This window comes from Mirounga leonina, unplaced genomic scaffold (genome assembly GCF_011800145.1).
Source record: "Mirounga leonina isolate KUSES-001 unplaced genomic scaffold, KU_Mleo_1.0 Mir_101664, whole genome shotgun sequence".
NCBI classification, from domain to species: domain Eukaryota; kingdom Metazoa; phylum Chordata; class Mammalia; order Carnivora; family Phocidae; genus Mirounga; species Mirounga leonina.
The window spans coordinates 4,741,416-4,747,415 of record NW_023270175.1 but is presented as its reverse complement, the minus strand read 5'-3'; the positions used below and the strand labels follow the sequence as shown (position 1 = coordinate 4,747,415).

At 42.5% G+C, this 6,000-nt stretch overlaps 1 protein-coding gene across 1 annotated transcript in view; it reads left to right on the top strand.

Annotated features, from left to right (window-relative positions):
- The window catches only part of TRPC5 (transient receptor potential cation channel subfamily C member 5), a 126,996-nt gene that overhangs the window by 93,233 nt on the left and 27,763 nt on the right, over positions 1 to 6,000 (top strand). The gene's annotated exons all lie outside the window — the stretch shown is intronic.

The following is a 6,000-nucleotide window of genomic DNA, read 5'->3' as shown; positions in this document are numbered from 1 at the left end:
CCCTGCTTGTGTTCCCTCTCTCGCTGTGTCTCTCTCTGTCAAATAAATAAAATCTTAAAAAAAAAAAAAACACAAAAATTATACATGCTGTGGTTGCAACTATGAACAACAAGATATGCCAACGGATGACAATCTATGAAGACAATAAAGAAATGTGAAGGTTAACAATAATCATAAAAGTATCTAATATTTACCAAGTGCTAGGTCTAGGCACTAGTACAAAATGAGTTTTACATGAATTAACTCATTTAATCCTCACAACCATGCTATGAGGTAGGCATTATTATTACTCGTTTTACAGATAGAGAAATTAGGGTACAAAGCAGTTAAACAGGCTGCCTCCAGTCACACAGATGATAAGTGGCCAAATCAGGATTTCAGTCCAGGCATACAAGCTGTAGTCTGTGCTTTTATCCAGGGATGCAGGTGTAAGACTGGTTTTGTGAAGTTACATAAAATTTGTTGTGTAAAGTTGCAATAATCACGAACACATGCAAAGCCATGGCAGGTCACAGCAGTGACACAGCAGTTCACTCGGGACCTCCTTGTAGACTAACTCCATTCAATTGTGGCTATTGCTACTTAATCAGTGGTGATTTCTCTACCCAGCATTCAGCCCATATTTTCCCATCTTATTTACATGGATACAAACTCAGTCCCCATCAAAGGCTCTTTATGTTTCTGGCCAGGTTTTAAAGATTGTTATTGATTGTCTCCTGCTTTTCCCCCTATTTTATGTTCATAGCCTTCCTGCTACTCTTATCACAGGATGGTACCAATTATCTGTACTTTCCTTAGTTGTGTGCTTTTCCCATCATCTAACAGATTTATTCAACAAACATGTATTCAGCAACTACTACGTGCCAGCCAATGAGGATGTTAAGATGGCATCCTTATCCTCAAGAAGTTCATAGTCTAATGAAGAACATGAGTAAACAATTAGAATAGCTGCCATTTTTAATGCTTATGCCAAACACTGTGCCCAGTGCATTATATGTGGTATCCCATGTAATAGAGAAAAGTGAGTAAGCATGTGGGCTCCAGGATCAGAAGAGCCTGGGGCAAATCCTACCTTTGTTACTTCCTACCAGTGTGACCACTCTGTGTTTTAGTTTCTCATCTGAAAAAAAAAATAACAGTAGCTATTTCACAGGGTTATTCTGAGAATCAAACATTACAAGACAAGCAAAGCACTTAGCATAGTGCCTGGCACATAATAAGGGCACAGTAAATGTTAGCAATTAGTATTTATCCTTCCAATAAACTATTTTAGAGATGAAGAAACTTGAAGTTTAAAGATTATTTAAATTTTCCAAAGTTAAATAGTTAATAGGGGAGGAGTCTAAAGTTTGCTCTTAGCTACTCCCCTATACTGTCGCTGAAGTGTGATATATGCCTTTGTAGAATCAGGCTAAGGTGCAATGGGAGAGCAAAAGAGGAGCACCTAACCCAACCTTGTAGGGAAGGAGGCAGGGCAGGACAAACAAGAGGTGGGCAGAGAAGGAGACAGGATGAGAGTGGAGGCTAGAAGTTGGGAGCATGGCAGGAGCGGAGCATTCCATCCAGAGTTAGAAGCTTATGAAATGTATGATGGAATAAGAAATGGCAAGTCTAGGGAACTGCAGAATCGGCATGTGAAATCCAGGATGACATCACTGCTTTCACCCAAGGAGGCTTTCTATTTCGGTTTATCCTCCCGTTCTTCACTGGTCTGATTTAAGTCCAGCAAGGTAAACCCTCTCCATAGTCCTTCTACCTTTTGAAAGATGAACTGCCCATCTCACAGATGAGACTTTCAGAAAGTGTCCAGAGGACTGCAGTTCTGTTCCTATCTTCATTCCACTGTGCCCCTCTTAGCTTTGTGATCTATTTGTGGATAGCTCTCAACACACTCAAGTTCCCCCTTAACCAGCTGGGATGGATTTGTCTTCCATACATTTAATATCAAGTCTTCTTGAATCTTTGTATCCTCACTTTGTGCTCCTCCTTGAGCTATCAAGTTCCATATGTTTGTTTACTCTCTGCTAAATAAAAATGGATTATTTTCTTTAAAATCACATCCTTTAAAATCAAAAAAGATATTCCTTCGACATTAGGCTTCTGGGGCTTGGTCAACATCCCTTTCCATCCCTGTGATCTGTGATGATTTTATTATGGATCTGGCCACCAGGTAATGCCCACTCCTCTAGGGAGTGGCCTTTTCCATGTAAATTCACCTGAGCCTAGAAGCCGCAGGACTTCCTACAGTGGTATCTCTAGAATGTTCTTATCTACCTCATATGTCAGTCACCCATTTTACCTGGGCGTACCTTTCAACAAGCCAGCTTCTCTTAGTGGCCAGGCCATGTTGCGACATTTTGTGCACCATACTGAAGGCATTCTCAGTATGAACTATGAAAACTGAGGAACAATCTTTTCATCTTTTTTTTTTGTCTCTTGTACAATTATACATATAGGATCTCCCTGACTAGAATATCACCACAGTTGAAGGAAGATTTTAAATGCTTGAACTTTCACTTTTAGGGAATCTTTGTATCAGTCATTGGAACAGTTTGTAGTAAGTTCTACTCTCAAGCTTAACCGTTGCATTTTTTTTTAAAGATTTTATTTATTTGACAGAGAGAGAGACACAGCGAGAAAGGGAACAGAAGCAGGGGGAGTGGGAGTGGGAGAGGGAGAAGCAGGCTTCCTGCCGAGCAGGGAGCCCGATGTTGAGCTCAATCCCAGGACCCTGGGATTGTGACCTGAGCCGAAGGCAGATGCCCAACGACTGAGCCACACTGGCACCTCAACCATTGCATTTTTTTAATTAAAGATTCTTATTTATTTATTTGAGAGAGAGAGAGCACAAGCAGGGGCAGAGGGAGAGGGAGAAGCAGACTCCCCGCTGGGCAGGGAGCCTGACACGGGGCTCGATCCCAGGACCCTGTGATCATGACCTGAGCTGAAGGCAGACAGTTAACAGACTGAGTCACCCAGGCACCCCTTACCGTTGCAATTTTAATTGTTTACGGGGACGGGGGTAGAGGAGTGTAACACCCTCCATTCTGGACCCTGCCAACATATGGATTATATACTTGCCCTGGTTTGTGGCTTTGTTGTCTGTCATGCAATGAGCAAACATTTACTGAATGTTTCTTTTTTTTTCTTTTTAAAGATTTTATTTATTTGACAGAGAGTGACAGAGCGAGAGAGCACAAGCAGGGGGAGCAGCAGAGGGAGAGAGAGAGGCAGGCTCCCCGCTGGGCAGGGAGCCCGATGCGGGGCTCAATCCCAGGACCCTGTGGTCATGACCTGAGCTGCAGGCAGACGCTTAAGGACTGAGCCACCCAGGTGCCCCTTACTGAATGTTTTCTATACTCGAGGTCATTGAACTTCCAGAGACCCTGGTTTTTCGAACTACCATTCCGATTTGCTGCAACTCCTTTCTGTTTTTCTGAACCACACCCACCCTGGCTTCTGCTCTCCAGCTATTGGCTAGCTGCTTGTGCCATTGCTGGCCTCCCACCTGCCCTGATTTCAGATGGACCCTGCCACGTCCTGGTTGTGCCTTCTTGGTAGAACCAGACTCCTGAGCCCCATATCTTTCTCATTTTTGATCCTCTGCCTGGCTCTGTAATGCACTGTCTTGCCTGGCCCTGACTTTTAGACTCTCCTGGAAATTCGGATCCTGTGCTAAGTCTGACTTGCCATATTCTGGTTCTTGTGCCAACCTGGCCCCTGAACTCCAGGCTCTCATCTTACTTTTGATTCTCAAATGCTTCACCAACCAGCACTTATTTTCATCAAACAAAAAGCAAATTTCTTCCTTCTAGGCTAGCTCACAAGCAATGTGATGTTGAAAGAATCATGGAAGTTACCTATGATGATACAAGAAGAGCCATATAACTGGTTGAAAAGGGCCATGTGCATGTTGCCCAGACAGCCCTGAAGGAGGCTCCGTGAGAGTCAGGCCAGTGCAGACAGGGCGCAACCTTCATCAAAATGACTAATCCCACTGTGCCGCCTATTGCCCGGACAATTGTCAATGGGACTGGCGTCTTCTAGACTTTAATCCATTGATAACAGTAATAGTAAAAGTTAATAAATATCCATTCATTTATTCAACAAGTATGATCCAGTGCCTATCATGTGCCAGGTACAGAGTAGCTGTATGTCTCTGCCTTCCTAGAGCTTACATTCTAGTGGGGATGGACAGAAAATAAACACTTAAACAAGAAATTACTTCATATAATTTTAGGGAGTTTTTTATTTTTTTTATTTTTATTTTTTAAAGTTTTGAAGCCCTCACCACTGTAGGTCACAGGCAGTCGGTCTGCACTTTTGAAGATTTTATTTACAAATTTTTAGGGAGTTTTAAATGCTACAAAGAAAATTAAACGAGACGGGATGCCTGGGTGGCTCAGTCGGTTAAGCGTCTGCCTTCAGCTCATGTCATGATCCCAGGGTCCTAGAATCAAGCCCAAGGTCAGGCTCCCTCTGTTTCTCCCTCTCCCTCTGCCCCTTCCCCTGCTTGTGCTCACTCTCTCTCTCAAATAAATAAATAAAAATCTTTAAAAAAAAAAAAAAGAACGAAAGAAAGAAAGAAGAAAGAAAGAAAGAAGGAAGGAAGGAAAGAAAGAAGGAAAGAAAGAAAGAAAAGGGGGCGCCTGGGTGGCTCAGTCGTTAAGTGTCTGCCTTCGGCTCAGGTCACGATCCCAGAGTCCTGGGATCGAGCCCAGCATCAGGCTCCCCGCTTAGCAGGGAGTCTGCTTCTCCCTCTCCCTCTGCCCCTGCTTGTGTTCCCTCTCTCGCTGTCTCTCTCTGTGTCAAATAAATAAATAAAATCTTTAAAAAAAAAAAAAGAAAAGAAAAAAACTGGTGGATCTACTTTTGGTAGAGTGACCAAGGAAAGCTTCTCTGAGGAAGTGACATTTGAGTTGAGACTCCAGTTGTGTTAAGGAGATGGTCATGCAAAGATATAGGGGAAGATCACTCCCAGGTAGAGGGAATCTCTAAAACATTTCCCAGATACCCCCTAAATGAACCCAAGAACAAATCCCTCTAAGCCTCTCAGAATGTTTTGCACCCTAAAAACATATTTGGGGGGCACCTGGGTGGTTCAGTCAATTGGGCATCCAACTCTTAATTTCAGCTCAGGTCATGATCTCAGGGTTGTGAGATCAAGCCCCATATCCGGGCTCCGTGCTCAGCAGGGAGTCTGCTTCTCTCTCTCTCTCTGTTTTTCTTTCTTCCTCTGCCCCTCCCCCTGCTCATGCTCTCTTTCTCTAAAAATAAATAAATCTTTAAAAAAATTAAAACAACCTATTTTGAGCAATAGAAAAAGGGCATCTAATCTTAAAGTAACATTTCTTATGTTCTGCCCCTCATCTGTGAGCTTGAGAAATGGTTGATTTCTGCCACCCGGAGCTGGCTGCCTTTTATTGCTACCTGCACAGACTTCTGAATATGAGGCCAAATAAACCCTAGACACCGAAAACATACTGCAAAGTTACATATTTGGAGACTAGGAGAGGAAACAATAATTTGTGAAGCCATCTAATATAAAATAATGCAGTGGTTTGAGAAGGTGAGATGGATTTGGATTTTGAATTCTGGCTCAGCACTTAGAGCTGAGTGAACCTCTGAATCTCTGCTTCCTCAGCCATAACAATAAAGTTTTTATAAGGATAATAATGATCATGTATGGAAAAGTGCTTAACATGTTTATATATAGTAAGTTCTCAGTGAGTATTAGTTGACATATCGTTTAAAATAATCTACACAGTGTGTTAATTCAAGGATCCCTAAGCTCCTCCACTGAGCTTAGCACCCCGCTGGGCCCTGTCAGAACCACAAAAGAAGTATCAGAAATGGTAACTTGTTCACATTCACTCGGCTAGCAAATGACAGAGCTGAGATTTCTAACCCAAGCCCCATATTCTTAACTACTCATTTACTGCCATTATGTAATTAGAAAGGTGATAAATCACATGGTCTCAAGATGAAAGAGAAAGTTTG